Below are 10,196 nucleotides of genomic sequence, written 5' to 3'. Positions count from 1 at the left end.
CCAGGCGGCCTGAGTATCTCCAGGCACAGAAACTCAGCAATGTCTCTGGGCAGCCTATCCTAGCAGAATTACAAGGGCACTGGAGAGGGTGGGGTAACAGCAGTCAATAAAAACATCTCATCTACTACCAGTCAGTCCAGCAAGCCACTAGTGACCAGTGCTTTTCCTATTTTTTGTCCACAAAGTATCCCTTCCGTTGCCTCCTGACACCATCCCTCAAAGCTCCAGTTCCCCCTCTCCCCACTTCCTCACACACTGTACACCACAATCCAACCCACTGACTTTTTATTGGCACAGACCCTCTCTCTCACGGAATCCTTTAGATTGGAAAAGATCTCTGAGATCAACAAGTCCAACCTTGACTGATCATCACTTTTTCAGCTACACCATTGCACTAAGTGCCACATCCAGTCTTTCCATGAATACCTCCAGGGATGGTGACTTCACCACCTCCCCGAGCAGCCCATTCCAATGCTTAACAAGCCCTTCTGCTGCTCACACACACAGAAGAGGTAAAGAACTCTAAGGAGGGATGTACCTTTTTTTAAATGTCACATTTATTTCCTTTTTGATACAGAAGAGCTGTTCTGCTCTGCAAACTAACTGACAAAATAAGCTTTATTTTGATTCTTACATTGTACTTACTTTAAAAAAAAAAGGTTTCTGATGACAAGCCCTACAAATTGAAACTCAAATTAGATTTTCTCTTCTCACATACTACCATTTTACATTAAATCTGAAAACCTCAAGGTTTTATTACTTCTGCTACCACCAGCTCTTGCTGCTATAGTACAGAAACTCTATCGCATACATATAAAACCTGATGTACAGACACAGAATCACAGAACTAAAAGCACTGGGCACATGTAAAAGCTGCCATTTGAGTTTATACTCCCCAGCAGGAACTCCAGTTAAGCAATGTTCTGTCCACAAGCCTAAAGGGGACTTGTCCATAGCCTCCAGGTCCGGCTCAGTAGGAATATCTTAAGCATGGAAGGAGAAAGGGGAAAAACAGCCAACTCCATTGCAAGATCAAATCTAGAGCTCCTTAAAATAACACCTATTTTAAATTTCCGTTCTTTGGGAACTCAACCTTTTCTCTCAGTCACAGGCTATCCACATTATTCCCTCCCCAGACAGACCGCACTGATTTATTACACACTGACTGTCCTCCTGGCATTCCCCTCCCCTACCACCGGCCTGTTGTGGAAGAGAGATGCGAGAGCTGGGGCTGTTTAGTCTAGAGAGGGGAAGACTGAGAGGGGATCTCTCTAGTGTCAAGAGGATGGTGCCAGACTCTTTTCGATGATGCCTAGCGACAGGATGAGGAGCAATGGTCATAAACTAAAACACAGGAAGTTCCACTCAACATGAGGAAGAACTTCCTTCCATTGACGGTAGCAGAGCATAGAATGGGCTGCCCTGGGAGGGCATGGACTCTCCCTCTCTGGAGATATCCCAAACCCACCTGGACGTATTCCTGTGTCACCTGCTCCAGGTGATCTTGCCTTGGCAGGGGGGTTGAACTGGATGATCTCCAGAAGTCCCTTCCAACCCTAAAAATTTCATTATTCGAGTTCCCACACGTCCAAGCCGCTCCTACACCCCCGCCGCCCTCCTCCAGTCCGTGGCGACCCCCGCGGTCCTGCCGCTGCCCCGGAATCCTCACCCCGCCAGACGCACACCCCAGTCCGTCCCCCTCCATGGGCGTGTGGCGCCTCCACCATCGAGCCACTGCCCCTTTCCCCCGCACTGCCACCTCCCGGCTCTCCTCGGACCCCGGCCCGGATCCCGGCCCGCCCTACAGACCCGCCGCAGCACCGCCGCCACCACTTCCTCAAGCCATCCCGCCGGCAATGGCCGCCGCCGACCACCCCTTCCGGCCGCCATTTCGCCCCCCACGCGTCATGGAGGCGCCGCTTCGCCCTCGCCCGACATGGCCGCCGTTGCCATGGCGCCCGACGCCCATGCCCGTACCCGCACCTAAGATGGCGGGAGCGGGTGGTGCCGCCCCGCTCTTGTGAAGGGCCGCCTCCCATACCCGCCCCTCGCGTGGGTGTGCCCTGCTGACAGCCCGTGTTCCCCGAGGTGCGTTAAAAGCGTATTATGTGAATTTCTGAATGTTGGCGAAGCATTCTGTGTCAGCAGTACCGTAGCCAGCGGAACTAGGAAAGCGATTCTCCCCTCTGTAGTGGTCACCGGCCAGGCCGCAGTTCAAGTGCTGCGTCCAGTTCTGGTCTCCTCAATTCAGGAAGGACACTGAGGTGCTGGAGCGTGTCTAGCGAAGGGAAAGAGAGCTGGAGAAGGGTCTGGAGCACAAGTCTGGTGAGGAGCAGCTGAGGGAGCTGCGGGGGCTCAGCCTGGAGAAAAGGAGGCTCAGGGGAGACCTTACTCCCTACAACTCCTTGAAGGGAGGGTGTAGCCATGCACCATGCAGGCCCAGCTCCAGCTAAGATTGAGCTAGTAGATAATGTAAGTCTAAAGTGAAATTTTAATGGTTTAGGTTTAGTATCTTCATCTCTGCACATCTTTGTAGAAAACCAGGAAAACACCTGCAAACAGCATCAGGCTGACAGGGCTCTGGCTTTATTTGCATTGCTCAAAGAAGCTGAGGATGCCCCATCCCTGGAAGTGTCCAAGGCCAGGTTGGACACAGCTTGGAGCAACCTGGGCTAGTGGGAGCTGTCCGTGGCAGGGGTTTGGAACTAGAAAAGCTTTAAGGTCCCTTGCAGCCCAAACCATTCTGTGATTTGATGATTTATTTATTGGTTGAAAGTAGGTTTGTATCTTCAAAGCAGCACAAGTTTTTTGTTTAAGTGCAGGGTTTGCTTTCGTTCAGCTCCATAGCAGCTGTCTCCACTGAAAATGCCAAAATAAAAGTACAGTCCCCCTACTGCAAATCACAACATAATGGGCTGCCATGCCCAAGAGCCATAGACTAGCCCAGTACTACACTACAAGACTTCAGGCCGAGTAAACATTTGAGTTCATGAAGGAAAAATACAGCTTTCCTTGTGAATTTGTTTTCCCCCGTGCAGCTGTCAAGGTGAGCCTGGTGAGCCAGTGAGCTGCTGCAGCTTTGTGAGCAAGTGTGAGAGCAGCTGGGACAGGAAAGTTGACCAGCTTGGTTGAAATCTGTATTTGCAGAGAACTTGTGTCATTAAAAAAAACCTGACATAACAGCACTGGAAAGGTGAGTACCTCGGGGATTTCTTAAGAGATTGAATTCAGTCCTCCCCTAGTTAAAAAATAAAAACCACAACAAACAACAAAACATTTGCTAATGCATTTCCCACCAACAGCATTTCCTTGCAGCTGGAGAGCCCTTGACTGAGTAAGAAGTAGTTGGTAAGTGATAGATTCTCAGTTCAGCCAGTTCTTCACCACAGTGTTAGAAACCAAAAGAGCTTTTATGTTGCATCAAATGTACTCCAAATGAAGTCTTAGAGTCAGCATAGCCTTCAGTTCTTGTGTTTTCCCTTCCCTTGCTTTATACTTGTTTTTTCTCCCCTCTATGTATTTTTCTCTCAGATGTGGATCCCATGAAAATTTAGTCCTCTCAGCAAAGCTGTAACAACCACAACCTTTTATTTCATTTCATGCCTGTGTCTTTTATCTCTGTGCACCTTGGCATTTCCTCCACAGGGAAAGAAAACCCATTTCCTGCAAAGCGCACTTACTCTTGTACATTCTGTCCCATATCTGTCTTAACCACCCACCAAGCTTTAGATAAGCATTCAAACTAATCTTTGAGTTGCCCTTCTATACACTGCATATTACATACCTTAGTGTTTGAGACTGCCCTAAAATGGGACTTAACAGGTGTTACGACCCGCCCCAGGAAAAGAGGGGAGAGGGGGTAACCCAGGTTTTATCAAAAATTCCTTTGGGGTGGATTAAAGCGAAACGACACTAAATAATCGGTGTATGAAAACATATATTGATAAGATTTATTTTAACAATTTTGAATCAATAGGTAAGTTAACATTTTTGGGTGCTGTCATAACCTTTCTGGGGAGGAGAAAAATGCATAGGGGAGAGAAAGGCAGGATAAGAGCAAGGGAGAGTAAGGGAAAGAAAAGCTGAGAGTGGACAGATGTCCATAGTCACCACCCACGGGGTCCAGCGATGAAACTTGATAGTTGCAGCTTCCATGTCAGTCACTTGAAGTGGTGGCCTTGATCTGCTGGGGGTGAAGGAGGGAAGCCCCCACACTCCAAGAAGTTATGAATTATCATATCCATGATCAGTGTCACGGGCCATGCCTGGAGCCTCCAACCTCTCCCTGGGCCCTGCGCAAGAGCTGCTGTGTCTGCCCTGGTTCCCGCCCTTTTCCCGACTGGCGGGGGAGATGGGCTCTCATGGGCTATCAGAGGTACAGTGTAACAGCCAAAAGCCTGCAAGCTCGGCTCTTCCCGCCTTTTCAGGACTTCACACCTTCAGCATTGGAGGGAGGGAGGGGCCCGACTGCTCATCAGAGGTATCATGCAAGTCAAAAGCCTGCAAAAGTCTCCTAGAATGCATAAATCATTAACTATTTCAGTCTCTGACAACAGGGAAAGTTTTAGCAGCAGCTGGATCATAGCGCTATAAAAGAAATGGCTGTGCTTCAGAGTGCCCATGTAGTTTCCCACACAGCCTGCAAACTCGAGACTGAGACCCTTGTTCCCCTCCAGTACAAGGAATGTGCTGTTTCCCTTAGTGCTGTTTGTAGATTAACAGTCACTTCCTTGTGAATTGTTATGCAGAGACAAATCAGCAGACGAGGGAAAAAATATAAGCAAAGCAAAATATGAATGCCAAGGAGAGAAGGAGAGGGATTAATGATACTTGTATTAATACTCGAGATACTTTTGTGGAGCAACTAGGAGAGCAAAGCAATCTAATGTCAGTGAAGAGGAACTGCAACAATTTGCAATTACTTGGAGTATCCTAGGAATATGACAGGGTTGCTTTTTTTCCTGAAACTAGCAGGTTCAACCAGAGTCCTTCACTTGCAATTGCTATAAGAGAGAGTTAAGCAGTCATTCAAAATTACAGCTAGTTATGAATTCAAATGATGGAAGCAGAGTATTTCCTGGAATGAAAGTGTGCTTGTTTTTAGCATAATCAGAGGAAAACACCAAAGACCCAGAGATGAACTGAGTAAATAAAATTGTGTAGGGAACAGCCTACAAATGAGACAATTTTGAGCTTGTAGTGTTAGTGTGCTCAGGCTATGACCACAGAAGTACACTCACATTGATTCTCCTTGTGTAAACAAGACTTGCACAGCCTTTTGACCAGGGTTGTACTAAGCATCACTCATTACCTATTCCAAATCTCTGTTCCAAATCAAAAGGACATTCAAAAACTCAAATATTGTCTCTTCCTCACATTATCAGACTAGTAGAATATGCTAAAGTTTGTTATGAAAGCCCAACACTGGCATGAGATGCACCCTCTTCAGTAAAGCAGGATGTTGAGACACAGTGCTGTGAACTGTTTGCATATTTGCATATTACCCAGATGTGCCTGCAGGTATGCAGTTAAATTTAGAAGTCTGGCACACCCAGGAGGGTACCTGAAGTGATCTTTCATCCAGCAGAACTGTGCTGCTTCCAAGAGGAAAGGCCACATGGGAGATAGTGTGGATAGCTGATCTCACTAAAGTCTGTTGGTGAACCCGAGATTGTGGCTAGCAGAAGGCTGTGCCCTGTGGGTAGAGAGAAATCCTCTCTTTTGCCAGAAGGTTTATGTGCCTGAAGTCTGCTGAGGAACTACCAGAACACAAATTCCTGCTAAAGATGGGACCAGAAGAGCTTTGGCCCATTGGCTCCAGATGCTGTCAGCGGCAGATTAAGAAGGAGATTGCAGGTTGCACACACAAGGAAAGAGGTTGGACAAACGGACTCAAGGACCTGTGGAATGAAAGGCGGGGGGTGCTGTGCTAGGTACATATTTATTAGGGACAACAGTGGAACTGTATTTAATAACATCAGAGTACTTTATTTAATCATATCCACCCAATGCAATGGGTACATCAGGTCACGCAGAAATGTGTCACTCTACAACATCCTTGATTTAGCCAACAATTGCTGTTTATATCATTTCAGGATGTTACAATTTTCTTGAGAGACAAGCTGACTAAAGAAAATGAGCACACATAAAACTGTAGCCAATGCACTTTAGCTGAGTTCTTCCTTTACTGTAGAAAGAAATTGCACTCCTTTTTTTTTTTTAATTAAAATTAGTTAATTATTGCTTACCAGTTCATCCTACTGTACCATACTAGGATGCTTATGACACACATCTAGGAAGAGAGACGCAGATCATATTTTGCCCAGGTGCAGGAAAGAAATTCCATTGTCCCCTGACCAGAACTGTTTTGGACAGACATGTTTAAATTGCCTATATATTCTGCACAGAAATTCTCACTTACTTTTTCGTCATGTTATTTCACTAGTTGTCTTCCTCCTGTAGAGAAATACTTAATGCTTTAAGCTAAATGGAGAATATAGGTATGAATTGAAAAGATGACTAAGTGGGTTTATTTTATGGAAAAAATGAAGTCTGTAAAACAAACCTTACCTACTGCCCCTTCCCATTTGTTAATGGGATGGCACTCCTATACTTTTTCCAAATACGAGCTTTGCTCATGATCTAACTATAAAGTTAAAGCAGTACCTTAAGTAAGGTCAGTAAGTCACAAATACGATCTCCTGTAAAAAGCCTAAGGCTGTTTGCTGCCCCACACACAATGGAAGTGCTGAAGAACCAGACAGCCTGGAGGCACAAAGCAGTACTGGAAGCAGTTCAGTTAAAACACAAGAAGGAGAGGAGAGGAGAGAAAGAGGGGAAGGAAGTGCTCTCTCTTGACATCCAGAACATCCTGGCAGGCAATCCAAAAAAAAGAAGGAATTAAATATAGTCACTGAGAAACCCAGACTGAGAAGTCTCAACAGTATTACGAGCGACTGACTGCCTTGCTGCCTCACCACCCAGTTGCCATAATGATCGTGAGAGATAAAAAATCCAGGAAATGGAGCCCAGGCTCTACTGTTTTCTTTCTTTCTTTCTGGGTTTTTTTTTTTTTTCTTTTCTGAGCACCATACCATCCTAATTTACTGTCTGTGCACAGAGGATTTCTGTGTGCAACTGGTCCTAGAAACAGTGCTATGAGGAGTTTCCTGAAAATGAGCCCATGTCTGCTATCCGTAGTTATTTAATTGCAGTAGATCCACTTAAATTTTATAGAGATAATCTTCAGAAATTTCTTGGTACACTGGTAAGCTCTTTACTGTTGCATTACGAGACCAGAGAAAGAAAATGAGCTTTGTCTAAAAATATTAATTACTCATCAGCAGTGAAAATTACAGAATTTGCAAAATAAATTCTAGAGAAATCACTTGCATCTTTATACTAGCCAGCGTAGCTCTTGTAATTATAGCAGGTTATCCTTCTAGATCATGGACTAGTCACACACTTTTATGTCTTTCTTCAGGTAAGGCCAGTGCCCCTAGTTGGCCTCCCAGGACTTGTCTAAATGTAGACATTCCAAAAAAATGTAACCTGGAGGAATTAAAACTATTAACTAAGAGTGAACTATTTTAGTCTCTGTTCTACCATTATGTGGAATGAGAAAAGGTTAATAAAACACTAGCTAAACTGAATTAAAACCTCTTAAATTTCAAATAACGCTGCCCTTTAGGGATTTGAAGTAGTTTTAAAATAATCATAATTTGATACAATTTTCCTGAGAGTCTTTGTGTAGTTATAACCTTATATGAGTGGTACTCAGACTTTCCAGCTAGACAGGCCATTTCTCTCATGCAGTTATCAGACCTTTAGTTCCAGAAGTGCTCACCTAAAATTTGCAGTGAAAGAGAGCAGAGAAATTACTAACTCTCTGTGCCTCTCACACAGGCAGAGAATTTGTTTGTGAAATGTGCCCAGTGACCACACAAAATAATTTTACTACATTCTGAAAGGGAAAACTAAAAGCATTCCTGCAGTCTCTGGGGGTCAATTCCTTCTGACTCTCAGCTTGGAAATTTTCTGGTTTGCCTCTTCACCCCATTTTCTTTTTTTGCAGCAGTATCTTTTTTTTAGCAAAAAGTCTGTTCCAGACCAGTCTTCTATGTTGGAGAACAGAGCAAGTAACTGAGAGCCAGTGTATTTTAAGAGATATTTTGAAGAGCCACTGGACTCTGAGTCTAAATGACAATGTTTGTCCCTGTCTTTGAAATACTCTGCAGTCTGCAAGAGTCAGAATGTTGGAGCAAGACGGGAAGGAAGTTGGATCCCCAGAGCATATGCAACTACACTGACCAAGATACATCCATTTCTCTGTCATCACAGTTAAGTCTTTCTGAAATTCCATCATCATTTAACGCATCACCATGTTGGCTCACACTAGTATTTTTTTAGCCCTACCTAATGATTTGATCAGAGAAGCAAAGGAAGCATAGAAAAGCTTTGTGTGTGTACCCAGTACTCTCTAAAGTGAATGAGACTACAGTAAGTGTTTCTGTCATCTTCAGATGTGTGCAGTGTGGGTAGAAAAGGTTACAGGAATAGTAATAATTTATCTGCAAGATGAATTAGTTATTAGAATACACCTGAAAAGTCTTGGATGCAGTTGTATATAGGAGACTCTGTAGAGGGAAGGCCTGGGAAACACATGAACAGTGCTTAGTCCTGAAGAAATAACCAAATGCACAGACCAGGATGAAAAGGAGATCATAATATTTTAGCCTTTTTAGGGAACATTAACTTACCCTAGACAGCTAAACCAGCATGAGTCCATCCCCACTGGAGCTGTGTTTCCTTTAACTACTGTTGTCTAAAGTTAAACACAATAGCCTTGACATATAAGGTCTCCAGTGAACAGCAAAGGACTTCGAACACTTTTTGTTCCCAGTGACCAATACTGAGTCTGAAAGAAAAAAAGATAAAGCCACTTTATGTAATTTATCATCAGTATTGTATTTCTATTCAAAACACACATTAGAAATGTCTGCTGCTTCTTAAAGAAACAGAATAGAAGCAGGAAATATTTATTGATTTACTGGGAGGGGAGAGGTTTCCTCCTATAAAACCTTAGTAAGGAAAGAAAAGTATTTTAAAATTAAGCTTTTGAAATGAACAGCAGATGTCTACAAGAACAACATATCTATTGTGTAGCTGACAGTACAGGAATAACCAAGTAATTTTTATCATCTGGTATCTGTACATAAAGGAATAGTACTGTCACTAGAGAACTTCTTAGAGTGTTTGTGGAGGAGGCGCAGCCTTTACAGGTTATGTGCATACTGGTACAACAAGTTATGCTAAACACATTATTCCTTCCTCCTGCTAGAATGCAGTCACTTTGGATTTTTACCTAAGGAGATCAGGCTTGCAAAACGTTTTGTTTTTTTCTACTTCTCTTCTTTTTTTCCTTCTTTCTGTCTTTTGACAGATTCCTTCCTGCCCCTAATAAATGTTGAACACACTTCTCAAATTTCATTGCAACTGGCTGAAGGAAGCAAGTCTCAAACAAGTTTGCTGCCATGTCCTTCATGCAGCCTCTTGCAGAGCAGAGAGATGAACATCTCCATCCTTCTGGGTGTAAGCCTTCAGCTCACTCCGAACAGGAAGCTTTTGTTTGATTTGCTGGCTGGATAATCAGAACATGCAGCTCAAAGTCAGCTGGAGTGTGCACACCCTCATGCCCTGGCCTCGTGGTGAAAACATGAAGCAGTAGAACTACTGTGTGGGAGGAAAGCTAAGGAATCAGGAGCGGGCAAGGAACATGAGACAGGAGTAAGGATATTTTGACAGTCATGCACAGGGCACAAATATTGCAACTCCATAAGAAACAAGGCTTCTCAGTTTAGCAGCCCCCAAGACCATGAATTTCTGCTGTGCCTGCACATTGTGCAAGTATCTAAATATCACCTGCCTAGCTGGTCCTGCCTCTCACACTCCTGTTTATGAAAAGCAGGAGCTGTACTTGATCTCAGGCAAAGCACAACAAAATATTATCCCCATTCCCTTGCACAAATGCTCAGTGCCATCAAGGCTGTCAGAGTGGATAGCAAAGGGGAAAGGTGCTTTGGCAACAGAAAATACTCAAATCTGAACAGCTGGGCTGAACCTTCACTACTTGGATAAATCCTCACAAGATTTTTTTCTGGTTATAGTTTTTAAGTCCTATCCTATTATTGTACAGG

This window comes from Manacus vitellinus, unplaced genomic scaffold (assembly GCF_001715985.3).
Source record: "Manacus vitellinus isolate BGI_N305 unplaced genomic scaffold, ASM171598v3 scaffold_23_pilon, whole genome shotgun sequence".
NCBI lineage: Eukaryota > Metazoa > Chordata > Aves > Passeriformes > Pipridae > Manacus > Manacus vitellinus.
Note: the sequence above shows the minus strand (reverse complement) of the source record.